Consider the following 20,658-nt stretch of genomic DNA (forward strand, 5'->3'; position numbering starts at 1 on the left):
ACTGGAGGGGGACATATAATCAAGTCCAATCCTCTTATTTATATTTTACAGGTGAGTAAAATGAGCATAAAGAGGAGAGATGAGTCACCTAAAGGCACAGAACAAGATGGTGACTGAGTAGAAGCTGAATCCAGCTGTCCTAGCTTAGCATGAGTTAACCAGTGACATGGCTTTCCAATGAATTTTACAAATATTTCTTGTATCAAAGGCTTTAAGTCAGTCTCATCTGGTTGTTTTATTAAGTCCTGGAAATCAGAAAAACAAGGTAACTACACTTTTAGTCTAATTATAGCCTAAAAAAAGGAAAATTTACACTCAAGGAATTTAATTAATTTACAAATTTATTTATCCTTGACATAGGTCTTGGTGATGATTTTTTGGGTCTGACACCAAAGGCAAAAATAAACAAATAGGATTGCATCAAACTAAAAGGTTTCTGCACAGAAAAGGAAGCCATCAACAAAATGAAACGGCAGCCTACTGAATGGGAGGAAATACTTGCAAATCATGGGTTAATATCCAAAATATATAAGGAACTCATATAACTCAAAAGCAAACAAAAAACAAAAAAACTGATTAAAAGTGGTCAGAAGATCTGAAGGGATATTTTTCCAAGGAAGAATTACAGATGGCCAACAGGTACATGAAAAGATGCTCAACATCATTAATCATCAGGGAAATGCAAATCAAAACTACAATACAATATCACCTCACATTTGTCAGGAAGACTATTATCAACAACACAAGAAATAACAAGTGCTGACGAAGATGTGGTGAAAAGGGAACCATTGTGCACTGTTGGTAGGAACATTGTAAATATAAATTGGTGCAGCCACTATGGAAAACGGTATGGAGGTTCTGCAAAAAATTAAAAATAGAACTAACATATGATCCAGCAATTCCACTTTTGGGTATTTACTTGAAGAAAATGAAAACACTAACATGAAAATATATATGGACCCTCATAATCATTACAGCATTATTTACAATATCCAAGATATGGAAACAATGGATGAATAGATAAATTGTGGTATATATGTAGAATGGAATATTATTCATCCATAAAAAGAATAAAATCTCGCCACTTGAGACAACATGAATGGACTTCAAGGGCAATTTTGCTAAGTGAAATGAATCAGACAGAGAAAGAGAAATGCTGTATTATTTCTCTTATATGTGGAATCTGAAGGGAAAAAAAAAGTCATAGATACAGAGGAGAGATTAGCAGTTGCCCCAGAAGTGGTGGGGTTGGGGGGTGGGAGAAATGGGTGAACTGCTTTTTCTTTTCAGTTTTAATAAATTAAATAACATCTAATAATTATTTGTCCCCAAATTTCCATAAATTTAATAATTTAGTTGGATCATACAAACAAAAACTTGCACTGATATATTATTCTGTCTGGAAAAAAATTTGTGGATCTTATTTTTTCAGTAATCTTTTTTTTCTAATTCCCAGTTTCAGAATATATTTGACCACAGTTTGCTTTCTATCCTCTGTGTCTACAATATGCTTTGTAAGTAGAAACCTGACCCTGATAGAGCTTTCAGAAAATTTATAATGTACCATAATGGCAAAAATTCATTTCTAAGAAAAATTCTTCTAATAAATGGAACTCAAAGTAATTCAGTTACTTACAAAATATGTTCATTATTCTAGTGTGTATGGTATATTGAATTTTTTTTACATAGCAAAGGAAATGAAAATCAAACCCACCGTATATTCTCTTCTCGATTCTGTATCTATTCAGCCATTCTTAATTGTGTTCCCCTGCGTTGCCATTTTAATTATTAAAGAAGTAAATCTAAGACTCAGGCATTAGACATAAATATAAAACCCTATTTCAAAGACTTCTTGTTAATATAAAATTATTTAGATTTTTTACTCTATTGCTATCTTTAGAGTAGCAAGAAAGGAAACTCTTGTCTTTTTGAATGACAGACATTTTGAATATTTTATAAACTGAGCATGGGTTATCACTATGCAGAGAGTGGAGCCATTTCTTCAGCATGACCTTGGAGCAGGAAGATCAAATGGACCTCAGTTCAGTTCAACTCCAGTGTTTCCAATGTTAGTTAGCTGTGTGACTGTGTTAGTCTACTAGTGTTGCCATAACAAAATAGCATAAACTTGGTGGCTTAAACTACAGAAATTTATTTCTCACAGTTCTAGAGGCTGGAAGAGCAAGATCAAAGTTCTGAGCAGGGTTGGTTTCTCCTGAGGCCTTTCTTCTTGACTTGCTGTCTTCACATGGCATTTTACACAGATGCATATCTCTGGTGTCGTCTTCTCATAAGGACACTGGTCCTATTAGATTAGACCCCTACCCTGTGACCTCATTAAATGTTCATTGTCTCCTTTAAAGCCCTATCTCCAAATACAGTCAACATATGAGTTTGGAGGTGACACAGTCCAGTTCATAGCAATGACCCTAGGCAAATAATCTACCTGTGAGCCTCTTTTTCCTGCTGTAGAGCTATTGCTTTGTAGAGCTATTCTGATCATTAAATTACATACTATGTATCCAGTTACCAACACAGTATCCATGCTTAGTAAATACTATACATATGATGACTGCTATTCTAATTGTAAATTTGCCACACCCAACCCTGACTTTCCATCTCCCATTGGTTGTTGCATAGGTATCAAGGAAGCAAAAGACAATAAAAAAAAAAGCAATAAAGATATGGTTTTGTTTTATTAAAGATGTATAACTGATGGCATTTGATTTAAGACAGTTGTATTTATGATAAAAGAGAGATGAAATATAAGTGTACAGATGAGATTTATACTGACTGGAGATTTAATAGGTCATGAGGCTGTAGCATTTGAACTAAAAATTAAAGGATGGATATTATTTTAATATACAGACATATGGGAAATGGGGTATATATGGGGAGAATGGAAGGGTATTCTAGAAACAGCTTTTTCAAAGAAATGAATGTAAATAAAGGCAGTATGTATTGGGAATAGGGCAGATCCAGGTATTGTGGGCATGAAACTTACAGAATTTATGGCCATCTTTAAGAAAAAGAATACACATTTGAGAATAAAAATTAGATGCAAAAATGAATATTTATTAAAAATAAAATGTAAAATCCCACCAAATTACTGGAAGCTTATAGATTCATGACTTTTTCCTTTTAGGTGATTTATCAGAAATGCTTGCAAAAAAAATGCCTCCTGAGTGCAACCTGACTTCCAGGTCCTCTCTTGAACTCTCTACAACTCCCAGCAACTTCTGGCATTCAAGAGGCTTGTGCATGTAAGGGGCCCTGGCACATCAAGTTCATTAGTCTCAAGGTAAATCTAAGTGTGGTTAGGAATCGTAAGGCTATATGTGTAGAAGAGCAGGGGGCAAAGGCAGGAGGGGTGGGGAGAGGGGGCGTTATGTAAGATAAAATTGAAATGGGGAAAAATGAGGGTAATCATGGGATGCCTTAAAAGCTATGAAAGAGCTTTTGGCTTTATTCATTGAAAGGGCCTACAGGGAGTTTGGCGAAATAATTCTTATACTTCAGGACTTATTTTCTTATAATAGAAAGCTCACAGAAAATGATATGCAGATACATCATTTTTCCTGGAGTTAGAGTGGAATATGTATTCATATAGGAATTGATTTGACCTCTACTCTAATCTAATGTGTGCTGTACGTAGTAAGATGACTTATGATAGGGTTTCAAAGTCTACTTTCAGTGCTAAAAAAAATATGTTTTTCATTTTCACGCCCTTAAAAGTCCAAAGGTACTCAGCAAACAATTTTGATGGAATTTTCATTATTTCCTTATTTTCTTTAAAAGTGATTTTATTTTAATGACATTTTTAGAAAAATAATGGAATAAGCAAGAGAGTTTCATGATGTGCTACTTTGATGGTGACAATTGTTTTCATTATTAAGTTTCCATACATAAGATCAGCTAAACAGAGTAAAGAAAGATGACAAATTAGCAGGGTATTTTTTCTTAATTAGGAATAAGAATACAATTGCATATTTGGGGAAAGTAAAAAGTTAAAGCTAAGCAGGCTTAATTTTGTCTCTTTCCTCTCCTGTTGGATTCCTCATTTGCCTATAGGGGCAAAGGTTATAAGCCCCTATGGGATGACACTCAAAATGCTTATGTACCTTGGAAATTATTTTTCATGGTGAGTCATTAGAGGGAAACTTTATCATAATAGAGTTGGTTTCTGCCAGGTGAGGATTAGACATGGCTGCTCTGTGTTCACATTCTCTGTAGAGTTAGGATTCTTTTATACAAGGGGAGGGGGTGTAGTGTTTTGACAAGTATAGTGAGTTGGTGTCTTGTTTCCACAATGAGCATCTATTTTGCACCAAATTGTTGGGTAGCAAATGTGCATCCTATTGTTCCCCAGCCTACCTCAGGTCCCCTCGGGCATCACAGCTTGCTCTCATGCTCACATAGGTCTCCACTCCTCCCCTGTGAGCTGTCCTTAGAACCTGATGTGTTTGCTTTGCTTCTTAGAATGTTGTCTTCAGACCTCCTGAATCTGAGTGACCACAAGAATTTGTTCAAATGCAGACTCTCTGGGCCCTGATTCCAGAATGGGGTCTAGGAATCTGTACTTTTCACAACCTCCTCAGAGGTTTTTTTAATGAGCCTCAACTTTGAAAGGTTCTGTTCATGACTAAAATGCAAAGCTGAAAGTCCAAAGACTCAAATCCTATCTCACCAATATTCAGCAATGGTGTACATTGCTTTGAGTTGGTATGCCTCATTTTTTTTATTGGAGATAGGCTTATAAACGAGCACTGTGAATTTTCTAACACTAATGATCTATATGCTAAGTTAGGCTGTGGAACACTCTCCTTTAGCCCACCCCCCCCATTTCCCTTTCTACACCACTCCCTAATCCAGTGGTTCTCAGTGTGTAACCTGAGAACAGCACCATCAGTATCACCTGGGAACTTATTAGAAATGCGTGTTTTTAGACCCCACTCAAGTCCTTCTGAGCCTGGAACTCTGGGACTGTGGCACACCCTCCAGATGATTTTGATACATGCTAAAGTTGAAGAACCACTGATCTAGTCAGTTCCTTTCTTTCCATTTCAGTGCCTACTGTTAGGAAAAAATGGAACCTGTCAAATTAATCCACATTGAGTTTTAAGGATATTTGTATTTCAGTAGAAAATCCTGGTGAGAGAGTGTTCAACCCACAGAAATAAAGTACTAATAGGAGAATTTATGTTATTATGGCTCCTAGAAGGAAAGTATATTTTGATGAGAGGTTGCTTGAGGGTGCCATTGAGCAATTGTATACTCTATACTTAATGTACACCTGAGGGTATCCTGTTTCCAGTACCTATTTCTGTGTAGATACATCAGAACATACCTATACTATATCACCCTTCCTTGTTCTCTTCTCGATAGGGAAACAATTAATGGATAAACCAGTCCATGATGATGTACAGTTATTTTACTGACCCTAAGTAGCTTCTGATTTCACAGCAGTCTTCTGGAGAAGATCTCTTAACCCCATGTGTTGGAAAAATCTAGATAACATGGTAGATTGATGAGATAGAAAGAGAGATTCCATTAAGTTTGCTCTATCTCCTCATGACTCTGATCTTTTTTTGTTTTCCTTCAAAGCAGAGTTTAGAATTGTTTCTGGAATGTTTACCTTTAAACAAAGAGTAAAAAGAAATTTGATTGCTGTATAACCTTATTTGAAGGGCAGTTAAGAAGTACTAAATTTACTCTGAAATTTATAGGAATGCATATTTCTGCTCAGTATAAGGAAAACTTTTCTAAGAACTAAAGCTGTTCATCTGTAAAACTCAATCATGGGTATTAAGAGCACATTCTTTGAAAGCAAAAGGAACTGAGTTCATATTAGTTCTTTGACCTTGAACGAATTAGTAAGTGTTCTAAACCTCAGTTGTCTAAAAAAATGATGATAATGTCTTCTTCATAGGGTTATTATGAAGATTAAGTGAGATAATTGTGAAGTACTTAGCACAATGTCCACACAATGAACACTTAGAAACGGTAGCTCTTATTTTTGTAGTTTCAAGAAGAAGCTGAATCACTACCTTGCAGAGACGCTATAGAAGGTGGGATGAAAAAACTGCTAATGTCTATTTCAAATCTATGAATCTCACACCCTAGAAAACTATACATTCTGTAACGCCTCCATTTTGATGAAAAACATATTTGGGAAATAATTAGAAAAAAAAAAAACCTTCCTCAGTGAAATTTTAAGATGCATGTTGGCTGGCTTATTTTTGCAGGGATTCCTAAACAATCCTAAATTCTCCTCAGTAATAATTTTTTCCCCGTCATGAGACACTTCCATTCTTAAAGCACACTTTCTTTGACGATATATGCATCTCTTACAGCAAAATTCGGACATGGGTGTGCATTCACTCTCACACACATCTATCTAGGTCACTTATGAATCTCGTGAAGCTCATGGAACACAGTCTGGTTTGGCCTCACGTGCTAACTGGTCTCTGGAAGAGAGTGACCTTTTTCTTTTTCTAGACTGTTTCAATGTAGTTTTCAGGGACATAGCTTTCTGCTTTCCCTGGGTGAGGTGATAGATAAAAGTTTTTTTGATCTGGCAAGTTATTTCCTGCCATTATTCAAAGAATTTGACATTGGAGGGTTTTCCTTTGTAATTCCTTGACTGAGTTTGAAAAACATCCAGCAAGAATCAGCAATGTTCTAAAAACTTTTAAAGAAGAGATTTTCTCTGGTGTCCTTGGAAAATGTGATTTTAAGTGAACAATGAATGGCTAAAAGTATTTTCAAAAAGTGGGAAAATCGCTTTCCTTTTACCTCATAAACAGAGGCTGTATTTTCCAAATGAAAACAAGTCTGACACTTTAATCAAATTTTAAATTATTTCATTGCCTTTGTTTAGAAATTTCATATCTCGCTCTTCGTTCTGTGGGCTTTTTGGCAAAACTGGTGAAATAATAAAACTAGAAATGCAACTTCAAAAAGTGAACACTTTATATGTATCACTTGTGACAGTCTTTCTTGACTTCATTCCCAGCCAAATAGATGCACTATTTTTTTTTTTTTTTTTAGATGTTGGGGGTAGGAGTTTAGTAATTTATTTATTTATTTTTGCTGTGTTGGGTCTTCATTTCTGTGCGAGGGCTTTCTCTAGTTGTGGCAAGCGGGGGCCACTCTTCATCGCGGTGCGCGGGCCTCTCACTGTCGTGGCCTCTCTTGTTGAGGAGCACAGGCTCCAGACGCGCAGGCTCAGTAGTTGTGGCTCACGGGCCTAGTTGCTCCGCGGCACGTGGAATCCTCCCAGAACAGGGCTCGAACCCATGTCCCCTGCATTAGCAGGCAGATTCTCAACCAATGTGCCACCAGGGAAGCCCCTAGATGCACTATTAATAATGTATTTATTTCACTATTGACTGCATTTGCTTTCACACTTGGTAAGGGCCACCTGGGGACCTAGAATGCCGACAGAGTGGATTCCAGCTGGAGATTTATGGAGTCAGTGATCTGGGGTCCACAGCAACAGTCTAACAAATAACTCAGACAGAGGCCCTGAACATTCAGTCAATGTCAGTGACTTTGGAGGCAATAAATTTATGAGAATCGATGATCTTAACTCAGACTGGGGCCTTTGGTTTGGACTCTGCACTGTTTTGCTTCTCATCGACGCGCTTTGGAAAGGAAAATAGAACTACTGCATGTTCTATGTAATTATGTACCAGTACTATGAAATTCTTACTACACTTACATTTACATGAAATTCCAAGGGCAGTGTGGAGTCAGGGGGAAAAAATAACTCAAAATCAGAAATCCTGGGCAAAAATCCCTACTTATTAGCTGTATGGTTATAGACAATCTTCTAAGATTAGTCATTATAATTTATACTGGTCTTACTTTATATCACTAACTATATAAAGTTTTATATACAAAATTTTTATGAAATAGGTACTTTCATCATCCCAATTTTATAGAAAAGGGAACCAAAGCATGTAGAAGTTAAGTAACTTGTCCAAAGTCATATAACTTGTCTGTGTGTGGGGTTGGAGCAGAGGGGTGACTGAAATCCAAGTCAGGGAATCTAGCGTCAGGGTCAGTGTTCTTAACAATTACACATACTGCCTTAGTTTTCTTATTTATAAATTACACAAAGAAAATAATAACATCTTTGATACCAACAGCTTAAGATTTTCGTTGGTCCTAAACATAATGATGTGATTAAGTGTTCACATTATTAAATATTAAACATAAAATAAAATTACATAGAACTGTATAAAAAATAAGGAATAGGGGCTTCCCTGGTGGCGCAGTGGTTGAGAGTCCGCCTGCTGATGCAGGGGACACGGGTTCGTGCCCCAGTCCGGGAAGATCCCACAGGCCGCAGAGCGGCTGGGCCCGTGAGCCATGGCCACTGAGCCTGTGCGTCCGGAGCCTGTGCTCCACAGCAGGAGAGGCCACAACAGTGAGAGGCCTGCGTACCGCAAAAAAAAAAAAAAAAAAAAAAAGGAATAAACTACTGTTTATTATTATTATTTCAGTAGGTGTTCCAATGTAATTGTTCCAGCATCTCTATAAGTTAAGATTTATAGCATTAATCCTTTTTTACAGGTGAGGGAAATAAAATTCAGAGAGGTAAAGTGATTTGCCAAATTTCCCATAGTTAGGGAGTGGTAGAGCTGAGTTTCAACTCTAAAATCCAATTTATTTTGATTCTATCATACTGACCTTAGTAATCATAAAAAATATTTTTACCTTTTAGAAGTTAACACTTTTATTCATTAAAAGTACATATGGTTCTGAAAAAAAAATAGCACACTTTTAAAGCATACTGATATAGACTGTTAGGGGAAATAAAAACATCATATTTTTTCCCCTCTGTAAATACTAAAATTTCTTCAGGAATAATAGAGTAATTATTTATTTTAGACATTATAAAATATATATTTTTAATTCAACCAAAAACTCAAATTGATCTTTTTGGCAATCACTGAAAAAAATATGATGTATACATGAAATGTTCTCTCCATAAAGCAAGCAATTGGTTTCCGCAATTGTAAATATTGGTTGGATAACAAAACCTTTATGGGCTACGTTAAGTCATCTTGAAAGAGTTTTACATTGTCATTGCCCCTTGGACAAAAGAGTGCTCTCCTGGTAATTGTAGATATGTGTGGAGGTAAAGACTCTACTATAGGCAGAGAGGAGAAAATCCAGACCTGCTACAGAATCCAAATCCAATTTAGAGACTAAAGGTAAATGAAGTCTGGTTCTTCATGGGGCCCTAGTTTCAAACCATGTTGAAAGGGTCAGAGGTAATGGATATTTGACATGCATATATACTGCAGCAATTATATTTTCGTAAGATCAATTGGAGTCATGTGGGTAGTTTAACACAGCATGTCTCCTTTACACCATCAAATAACCACTTGGCTTAAAAGTCCTCAAATCAAGTCTTAAATCAGGACTATTTAAAAATTACAGATTCCTAGAAGTGAAAACCCTGAGAATCTGCCCTATTTTATTTTGTCAGATTAATTATAACAAACTGGGACTTGGACTGAATTAGAGATAAATAGGATAAGACCAGATAGGGTAGACAAACCCAATATTTCAGCCGTGTAACTTATAAAGAGGTAGCAATTGCCAGCAATTCAGTCCAGGGACATCCGGGTAGAGTATATTAAAGTGGGTTTAAAATGACATTAGAATGAAGACCTAAAAATAACTCAGGATTTGCTATTCCTCTCTGTATGGTTCCTGAAAGAAAAGTATGCCCAGAAAAAGAAAAATTACCATTTTACAGTGGATGGACTTTTACCTTGAATTCTCTGTAACGTTCTAATTGGCTAGACTGAGACAATGAAGATGATTCCTAAACTAGGCAAGTCCAGTTGGGACAAAAACAAAACAGGCTAAAAGATCTGTTCCATTTACACCCTCCCCAAATCCCAAACCCAATTTCAAACTCCAGTTCTAAATAAGGCCAACTCATATGTGCCCAGATAAAGAGCATGAAGAAAAAATGTTTGCTCTAATGAAGATGGTACCCTGCCTTAGACCTTTTTCAAGTATCTTCTGAAAGGTCTCCCTTAACTATGTGGGAGAAGAGAGCATTTGAAGAAAGACATAAACAGAAAACCAAGCTCACAGATACAGAGAACAGATTGGTGGTTGTCAGGGGTAGGCACAATGGGTGATAGGGTTCAAAAAGTACCAACTTCCAGTTATAAAATAAATAAGTCATGGGAATATAATGTAAAGCATGGCAACTATAGTTAACAATACTGTGTTGCATATTTGAAAGTCCCTAAGACAGTAAATCTTAAAAGTTCTTAACACAAGAAAAAAAGTTCTGTAAGTATGTATGGTGATGAATATTAACTAGAGTTATTGTGGTGATCATTTTGCAGTATATACAACTAACAAATTATTATGCTATACACCTAAAACTAATATAATGTTATATGTGAATTATACCTCAGTTAAAAAATAATAAAGAAAAACACCACTCTGACCTACAGTGCTTTTGAAATATCTTCCCTTTGAACTGTAGCCCATTATAGTATCTTAAACCTGAAAAGCTTAGATTTAAAACTCTCCTCCCAAAGGATGAAGTTGGGGCTGCATGGTAAAAGCAGGGAGCAGATGAGAACCTTGAACTTCCCCTAAATACCACCATATCCCTGATTTTTTCATGTACCTTTTATTAACCCCAGAGAATTAAGAGAAAATCCCATAGTCAGCCAAGAGTGTGAGAATCCCCTTTGGGGGAGGTGATCACAGATTATCACAGAAGCCCTGTCCACAACTTCTCCAATCCTTGCCACTGTAACTCTTTCTTAGGTCAATGAATTGGGAACTTTATACCCTTTTATTTTGCCTCTAGTAGTTTCTGTTTTAAATAGTTCAGGAAAGTGCACTGTTTATTTGAAGTTCATCTTAAGCATAACACAAAAAAGCCTTCTGAATTTCACTTTGAAATTTTCTGTTATTCAATTAGGCTGCAAAACAAGATTTTCCAGTATGTTTCAGGTAACATCATAACTTGAAAATGCCATCATGCCAAATATAGCAGCAGTGTGCTAATGCTCTCCAACAGGTGACAATAGACAACCTACTGCAGATAGTTTCCTGTTCCCACAGAAAAGTTAAAGTCCTCAATTTGAAACTTATCCCTTAATGTTTCCCTCAGAAAATTTGAACTCAGGAAAGTGCCCTTCCTCCCTGATTTTTTTATTCTATCTTGTACCAGCCAGATGGGTTTTATCTGCAGCAGCAGCTTGGATCATCTGTTACTGAAACAGGTGTAGCTCCTTCTGCACTTCCAAAGCTGTGCTCCACCTCCAGATTGTTTATGCAGCCAGCATTTGCAAAGATCCATATGGTCAATAAAGCCACTAAAATATCCAAATACCAATACTACATCAGTGCGATTTAGAAATCACAAGCATTGCCAAGCCATTATAGCAGTTTAAACTCAAGGCACCAATTTCAGTCTGCAATATTATTTTTCAATTAGAAGTAATGTTCCCAGAACCCTAAGATTAGATCTATATTGATTTGCTAGGCACAATCCATAGCAAAGAACTAGCATTTTGGGTAAAAGGAAGTAAAAAGGAAAGGCAAACAAAATTATCGAGAAGAAAGATAGGTTTCTTGGTTGTGTTTTCTGGTTTGTATTAATAGATACCAGTGGTCAGCAACCCACAATCTGTAAACTTAAATTTCAATCACTTATGATGATATGCTTACCACTTCCTGGAGGAAACAACCTCTATTTATAAAATGACTTCTATCAGAGATTGGAACCTAAAACCCCCCTGGTTTTTGCGTATTGAGACATTTGCAAAGCAGACCCCTAGACATTTGTCTTTATCTTCTTAACACCCACTCCTTTAGTATACTAGTATATTCTATCAGCCCCTTACTTTCCATTTTCTCCCCACTTTCTGAGAAGGGTTCTCTCTGTGAAGCCACTAAACATGGACTTGTTATCAGACCATCTCAGATATACGCCGTATGACCTGAAGCAAATTATGAAAATTTTCTCAGTGACAGTTCCCTCATCTATTAAAGGGAATAATAGCACCCTATCTCATATGATGGTGGTAGGGGTTAAATGAGATATGTAAGTAACAGGCTTAACACAGTGCCTGGCACACTATGGGTGCAGGACATGTTTTCAATAGGCCACTCTCCAAACAAATGTCCTGACCTTGAGGATCACCTGCTGTTCTTCCTTGTGCTTCTTAGTCTTCAGCAGAAGGTGATGGGGGCCTGGGGTAGGGGAGATAGCACAGATGACAAACCTGGAAAACAGATGGAGTGAATTTGGGGATTATGAAGATGCCAAGTGTGTAGCACCACAAAGGAGCATCCCAGGAGCTGTGCCATAGGTTTATACATCACTCAAAGATTTACTCCAATTAAACACACGATTCACGGGGCACCCCAAAGTCTAGTATGTGTTTACACTTCTGTATGTTTTGCTTACCCTAGTAAGTTTGGAAGCTACTAGAAATCAGGATTGTAGCATCTTTTTTTTTTTATTTTTAGGATAGAGCCATTATTTTTATTTATTTATTGTTGTAAGGCTGTTTTCTTTTTCTTTTATTTTATATTGGAGCATAGTTAATTTACAATGTTGTGTTAGTCTCGGGTGTACAGAAAAGTGATTCAGTTATATGAATACATATATCTATTCTTTTTCAGATTCTTTTCCCATATAGGTTATTACAGAATACTGAGTAGACTTTCCTGTGCTATACAGTAAGTCCTTGTTGATTATCTGTTTTATATATAGTAGTGTGTATATGTTAATCCCAAATACCGAATTTATCCCTCCCTGCCCACCTTTCCCCTTTGGTAACCATAAGTTTGTTTTATTACTCAGCCATAAAAAAGAATGAAATAATGCCATTTACAGCAACACGGATAGACCTAGAGATTATCATACTAAGTGAAGTAAGTCAGACAGAGAAAGACAAATATCATACGATATCACTTATATGTGGAATCTAAAAAATGATACAAATGAACTTATTTACAGAACAGAAACAGATTCACAGGATTCTAGCACCTTAACTTCTTTTATAAGTTGTACCTTCAATATTTAACATAGTACAGGACACAGTTCACTTTCTTATTGGTTAACTAAAGAAGAAATCAGATTCGATTGTGTTGTGTCTCTCAAAACTATGAAGCTATGTGTGAAATCTTGTGAGAGGAAGGCAGACAAAGGAAGAGATGATAGAAGAAATGAATTCAATGAAAAACTTAGTATAATTATAGACTTAGAATAATTCTAACATTATAACACTCTTTTTTCACACTTTCAACCTAGTTTGGGGTTGTTCTTTAGACACTGTTATGTCATAGTTTTGTTTCAATTAAAACTTCAAGCAATGACTGGACACAGAATGTTTATGAACATGCTGAATAAAAAAGGTAAACAAGTGCATTTTCAATGTCTTGACCACAGGCAAGACAAATATAGAAGTCCATCGTTGTTTAAGGCAAAGTTTATGGCATCTTGTCTATTATATTACATGTTCTCACAGGGCAAAGTACTTCCTGGTAATTAGAGTGTGTTACAGTGTTTAACAATTCAGTGTTCTTTTGCAGGTGACTGTGACTTAGAGTGTTTATGAATGATACTTCTTACTGTGTGAAGTTCTTCTATTTTGGTATCATCTTTCTTTCATTAATCACAAAGAAGAAAAATGGTGTTTTTATAGTATATCTGGAGCCCAAAACTTCAGTTTTGTTCCAGGTAAGCCTGTTACTTAAGATTTATAATCTTATAATCTTTATTATAATCTTATAATACTTTATTAAGATTCTTTAACTCACTTTTGGTGGCTTCTTATCCCTCAGCAGAGGGCTGGTGTCACACTATTTCCACATCTTCTTAGGCAAAAAGAACACACACAGTTCAGCTTCCATGCTAGTGGGTCACTGGTTTTGGGGAAAAGTCCATTTGTGTTAGGTGAAGTCTGTACATCTTCACAGCCCCGGAGAGCTCAAGGAACCACGGTTTGATCTTTCAATAAGCAGTGGAGGAGATGGAGAGCAATAAGACGTATAAAAGTCCAACCGATCTAGTACTTGTACTTACATAGTTTGATAATTATGCATAAATATTTATTAATGAGAGCAAGAAGATAATTATAAAAAAGATTTTAGAAATAAGAAACATTCCACTTAAAATCTTGTTGTCTGTAAATGTAATTTAATATGTAGTCTTGGTGTTTAAATGCATTTTTCTTTCCACTTTATTTAGTCTCTATTTTATTATGATGCTTTTACTTTATAGTTAATAAGCTATAGTTATTTCTTTAATTAATATAAAACAACTCTACTATTATCATAAAATATTAGTTAGAACAATTATAATTATATCTAAACTTTACTAAGCACTTTTTTATCTGCCAACCATTACATGTTTTATAGGTTTTTTGTTCATTCATGTATAAAATACATAATACAAAATATTATTGTTATTTTGACCATTGAATACAATGATAAAAATGGGTGCAAAAATATTGTGCACAGAGTGGAGAAAGAGGTCTTTGAAGAACTAACAATTTGGGAAAGATATAATGGGATAAGAAGTAGTTTTTTTGGTCATTCCAGAAGAAAGGCAATGGCAGTATCCAATAAGGTTAAATACATGTCCTTCCCTGCCAAGGGCCTGGAGAAGTTTGGCAGCATGTATGTGTGACTCCACTGGAGAGTGACCGCCAGCTTCTAGAAAGGTGAAGGTTGCAGTGGGCTATTTCAATCACAGCTCAAGTAATGAAAATTAGGATAAGATCTATCAAAGAGGGGAAACCATTGTTGCACCAGAGGTAGAGCTAAGATGGTTTGCCAACTGTCTCTGAGACTCTGCACACATATATACTTTGGGTAGAGCTGAGAGTTGACAAAAATCAAGTGCCCACCAAGTCTCTCCTTTTCCTAAAGGAATAAATGTCAGTGATTGAAGGTGATGTGAGCTGACTTTGCAGACTAATGTTACCCAGGAATCCTCAATGCTTATATGTACTCTACACATTTAATTTTTAATAAGAATATGTAATCTGTATGTTGATAAATTTCTTAATGTTGTATTATCATGAGTGCTTGAAGCATATTCCAGATATTCCCAGGAGTGCTGAGAAAAATAGTATACCTCCAGCAAGATGGCATAAAACCAATTATCAGGGGGGATTCATGAAAAATTAGCCAGGTTAAATTGCTATATATACAATACAAACATATTTTTAGTAGGTCCTTGAATATAATCTACTCCTCAATAACCCAAATGACTGTTCTTTTTTTTAAACAGTTGAAAATAAAGACAAAACAAACTTTCTAGTTCCATTATTTACAGCTTTTAGTTTATATTCTCCTTAAAACTGTCAATTTGATGTCTTCTGAAGATAAATTTATTATCTTTTATAATAAGGCAGTCCTGGAATCAGAAAAAATCTGAATTTACCATTTAATTAATCTCAATTGGACTGTGTAATAGACATAGATTATAAAATATTCTAATCACCTAATAATGGTTTTCTAGCATCTGAAATGATATAGTTGAAATATACAGTAAAATGTGGTACTTTTATGAGAGCAACTATAAAATCAGATCTTTTGCAATAAAAATAAGACAAGTAAAAAATAGTTTGAGGGGAAATTATCCTACGTCACAATATAAAAGTCAGTTTAGAAAGCTTATAAAGAGATTTCCACTTTTGGAAACTTAGAATAGTTATATTCTTCCCCATTCCTCCCACTAAGTACAGTTAAAATCCTTTGACATAATATATAATGCAAATTTAGGCAGACTCTAGAAAAGACGGAGAGAAGACAGCAGACAGTCTAGGGATATTGTAATTGAGTAATGACATAGTGATGAGTTCTCTGGATTTTCTCTGCTTGATATATGCCAGATTTGGTTCTGGGGAACCAGCAATCCCGAAACACCAACACACAGACAAAAATAGCCCCAAGAAAAGCTCATTCTTTCTAGCCAAAGGTCCAGGAAAAGGGAAGCCTAGCAAGACAGATAAATTTTAGCCAATAACTGCTCTAGCCCAGCAAAACACCAGAGAAGTAACCGTGGCGCCACTCCTATCCTTACTGAAAAGACTGAGTCTGGAACCTTCCTGTCCATTCTCACCAGAGTGTAAGATACCGCTTGCCCCGCTATCACCCTGCCTGTGTGGTGTCAGAGAAGGCCAGGTGGAGAGCCCTCATTTTTTTCCCCCTACAAGCCAGTAAGAGGCCCTTTGCACTAGCTAATAATCCTATGTAATTCAGAATCGAGTATACTTTATTGAAAAATTTTTTGGTTGACATGTAATCCAACTGGACATTTTTAAGTTGCTAGAAATGGAGTCACTAGCAGTATTTAAGTCTTTCCAAATTTGTGAAATAATTTCTTGTGACACCTTCAAATACTCGAAAATTAAAAGCATAATGGTATAAGCCATCATATCTTTTACAACTCAGGTCTTCCCTTCTGATTACTTGAGGCACCCATTTGAATGCCTTGCACATAGTATATCTGCAATATGTGCCTGCTGAATTGAGATGGCTTGGTGTTATAGAAACAGCATGGACCTGGGAACATGAAAATTGTGTTCTAGGCCTAGATCTAAAGAATTAGCTGTGTGACCTAAGTAAATCATTTGTTGATCTTATACTTTGATTTCTTAGTGCATTAAATTCAGAGATGGAGAAAGAATATACTAACTTATCTCTAAGTCTTCTTGTATTGCCTTGTGACCCAGTAAATACTATTAATCTATTTTCAGACTCTTACAGTAATTTCCGGACTGACCTCTACTCTTCAAATTTCACATTGTTAAAAAACAAAATTCAGCTGAGTAAATTTTAAAGATCTTATTGGCCTTATTCAACAATTCATAAATTGGGCAGCACCCATCTAACATATAGAAAGGAGCTCCTAGGCGCTGAACAAAATGAAAGACTGAAAGGCAGAATGGAGCAGGAATAAAAACGTTATGCCAGGCAAAAGTGAATTGATTATTGCAAGATTACTTCCTTTAGAGGATGGTAGAGGTTTATCAGGTAGATGACCTAACTAGTGCTGATAAGGCAATTCCTGATTGACTGGCTTAAGATTCCTTTTCTGGGAGAGCTGAAATTGTAATTAAGTTAGGTCTTGGTTTGATGACATGGGGCTTAGCATCAGTGACTCCATTTTGGGTCTGTTCTCTTGTTTTTGATGATATCTATTCATTGCTCCAGTTAATCTTCCTGAAAGATTTGCTTGATCATTTCATTTACTGTTATTAAAATCAAAACAAGAAAAACAAACAAAATCTCTCTACTATGCACTAAACAAAACTTAAAACCCAGACTTTCAGTTTGGCTTTATAAAATCCCCATGAACCATCACCTGTCATCATTCCCTGCAACAACAGGATTCTAGCCTGACCCATTGCTGCCACTCACCAGGCACAGCTAAGCTCTGCTTCTGTGTCTTTGACGTATAACATCCCTTCCACCTAGAATGCCTCTCCTTTCCTTTTCCTTTTCCATTTTTCTGCTTACAATAGCTCATACTTATTGAGGGCTCATTTATACTAGCAAACACACTAAAACTTTTACTGCATATTCTCATTTTTAATTCTCACAATGACCCTCTCAAATTGGCCCATTTTACTAATAAGAAAACTGAGACACAGAGGTTAAATGAGTTTTCCAAGGTCAAGCAGACAATATACTAGCAAAATGAGGAAATGAGAAAATGTCTGTATTGTAAGTTAAATGAGTACATAAACTTCAACAGGAGATGAAAGGAAAGGTCATCACGTTGGTTTCTAAGATTATAGTAATAATATCTACCTCAAAAATAATTTAAATTTTACAAAGAACTTTCATATTCTCTGTCCTATTTTATTTTATTTATTTATTTATTTTTAAATTCAATGTCAGCAGAACCTTAGGTTTAGGAGAAAAAAAAACATGTAATGGAATTAAGAGAATACCATTTGAAAACTTAATAATTACTTTCCAAATTGAACATAAAGCTTAAAATAAAATGATTATTTCATATTACTTTTTGGTTGTAATAAAAATATTAAAGCACATTTTTAAAAGACTGTAAAGAACTTCAATAAAACATTGATTTCATTAAAGAAGGTATGGAAATCTTGATGTTTAAAAATTTTAAACATAAAATCATAAGTTTAGTTGAATATAATAAGTCCCTCCACCTCATCACAATGCCTGCCTAATTGGAGGGTAAGTTTGGTGTTATTAAAGCTTATCCCTATATATATATTTTAATTTTGAGCCTTCAACCAGTTGACTAGGGTAGGCTTTCAAAAGATTTGAGAGGCCTTTGTTTGTTGAACAAATAACTTTATATTCACCATTGGAAAATAGGTTAAGCCTGCTGTGTCAATTAGCTTAATTGATGGGAACTTCAATTGGTCCTGGGGTGCGTTAATTTTCTGAGGCGAACCTATTGAGAGAACTACTTAGAGAAACTTTCACAGTTGGGAGAGCTTTCAAATGCACTTGACTTAATCTAAGATCCAGTTACCATACTTTCACGCATATTAAATGCCCCAAATCCTCCTTGTGTCAACACCTTTGATATCAAGACCGTCTTTGGTTCCTTCTGCCTGCAGTTTTCTTTATCTTCCTCCCACTTAGACAAGAAGGACAAGATTTGTCCTGATCCCTCCAAGGGGTAAAATTAAGACCAGTAGCTTGACAAGTACTATTTAGTGTAAGAACGTTCTCAAGTTTGTCTGTATGTATGATAGCATGTGTAGTTTGGGGGTGGGTCATAAATATATATGTGTTTGTGGGTGGGTGCATCCACACAGCTGTGTAGCTCTTTTACATATATCATGACACAGCATCCTAGCAAACCTATAAACTATTTATCTCATCTTATAAATGGAATAACAAACCTTATGCAAGGTTGCATAGCAGAGCCAGGATTTAATTCCAATATCAAAAACTGAGATCTTTTCTCTACATCATCTGCAGTCCAGACGATCATTTTGTTAAAAAACAAAAACAAATTAACACTATGAAATCTTCTGATTTAAAATCTGCTTCTGATTTAAAATATTTGAACTTTTAGTAAATAATTTAATTTTACAGATCACATTGGAATCATAAAAGGGAAGTACATTGAGGGTTCTATTTTTCTTGTAGTCACGCTGACTTAAGGATGAGGAATTGGTCAAAAGAAAACACCACTGTAATATCTTACTCATCCTGACTTTTTTGATCAGGATAAAACTGTATTAGAACCAACATGTGCATTAAGGAAAACTGGTTCATAGTGGGTTACCTCTTAAAAACAAACCTAAAATAGGAACTAAACTAAGAGGAATTATATGAGTCAAAATAACTGCACTTAGAAACCTAGTTTCTTTTGGTTATAAGGACACAATCTAAAAGAAACAGGTATGTTTACTTCGTTTGTAAAATCATACTTATAGTGACCAAATCTAGTCATAAAGATTTAAAGGAGATTTTTTTCTTGATTAGTTAATAAATATACAGTCACAGTTTTAAGATATATAATTGAAATAAGAGTATACCAATATAGAAGCAGGCAAAGAGCATTGCTGTGATATACAAGCACGTAGATACATTTTGAATGTTTTCCTTTCTTTTCTCATTATGCAAATTCTGATGTAGCATTTGAAATCGTATATGTTTTACAAACTGGAAAGGTTGAGTCAATACCTAATTTATCATCATTTTGGCTTTTGTCGCCTTTGCAGTCTCTTGGATATATTTTTTATTGTACTTGTGTCCTGCATATTAGTCTTCTGTTCTTCAGTCCTGGCTGGGGAATTCCCTCATTCTTTGATCACAGATGCAGTGTAAGGCCTTTTCAGTCCGAGATGATCTTTTGGATCAGTGGGAGCAGTCCTAGTGGACTCATTGATGGATGTAAGTTGGTTTTCTCCTGCTGAACCAGACAAAAGGGCTTGGGTATTTATCAGGGCAAGTTCTTCATCAGCTATTGAATCACCTTCCAAAAGAGAGATGTCATTAAAGTTTTTAAGTGGAGTCATCTGAGGAGAATTCAATTCTTTTTTCTTCATAGGTGTTTCATATTTGGTGCCACAACTCCGTGGTGGCTGAAATGCCTTCTGTGCAGCTGGAGAAACAAATGTACAAATGGGACTGACAGGTGGAGGTACAGGCAATCTGCTCAAGAAATCCAAGGCTCTTCTCTTTTTGCAGTTTTTTGGGTCATCAGTCTCTTTCTCCCCTTTGCAACAAGACTTTGAAGTCATTTGGGCTGCTACAGGTGTGGAGAAAGACTTCCCTTTGAGCTTACAAAGTGATAACTGTCTCATGAAAGGCAGAGCAGCACATGCTAAAAAATATTCAAGCATTTGTTGGAGAGATAGGACGGCATTGGGCTAAGATCTTGAACATATCTTAGACCTGACAGCTCAGTCTCTTTCTGAAATGTCTGAAAATTAATGAGTTCTATAAACATTCTTAGGGGCGCTCTCTCTCTCTCTCTCTCCCTCTCCCTCCCCCCCTCCCCTCTCTCTTGTGGCATAAGGCCCATGTATAAGAAGTGATGAAGACAATAACAAGCAAAAATTTGGCCTCTGTAACCTAATCCTTTTTGGCTTTGCAGCTGATTGCCAGGTTTCCTCCCAGCCACCCTTACCCTCCCTGCCT

The 20,658-nt window shown here is 35.9% G+C and overlaps 1 pseudogene; it reads right to left on the reverse strand.

Moving 5' to 3' along the window:
- Positions 1 to 19,709: 19,709 nt before the first annotated feature.
- LOC137204892 (breast cancer type 2 susceptibility protein-like) lies at positions 19,710 to 20,321 on the reverse strand (annotated as a pseudogene).
- Between the last annotated feature and the right edge of the window lie 337 nt (positions 20,322 to 20,658).

The sequence above is a fragment of the Pseudorca crassidens genome, chromosome 13, assembly GCF_039906515.1.
Source record: "Pseudorca crassidens isolate mPseCra1 chromosome 13, mPseCra1.hap1, whole genome shotgun sequence".
NCBI lineage: Eukaryota > Metazoa > Chordata > Mammalia > Artiodactyla > Delphinidae > Pseudorca > Pseudorca crassidens.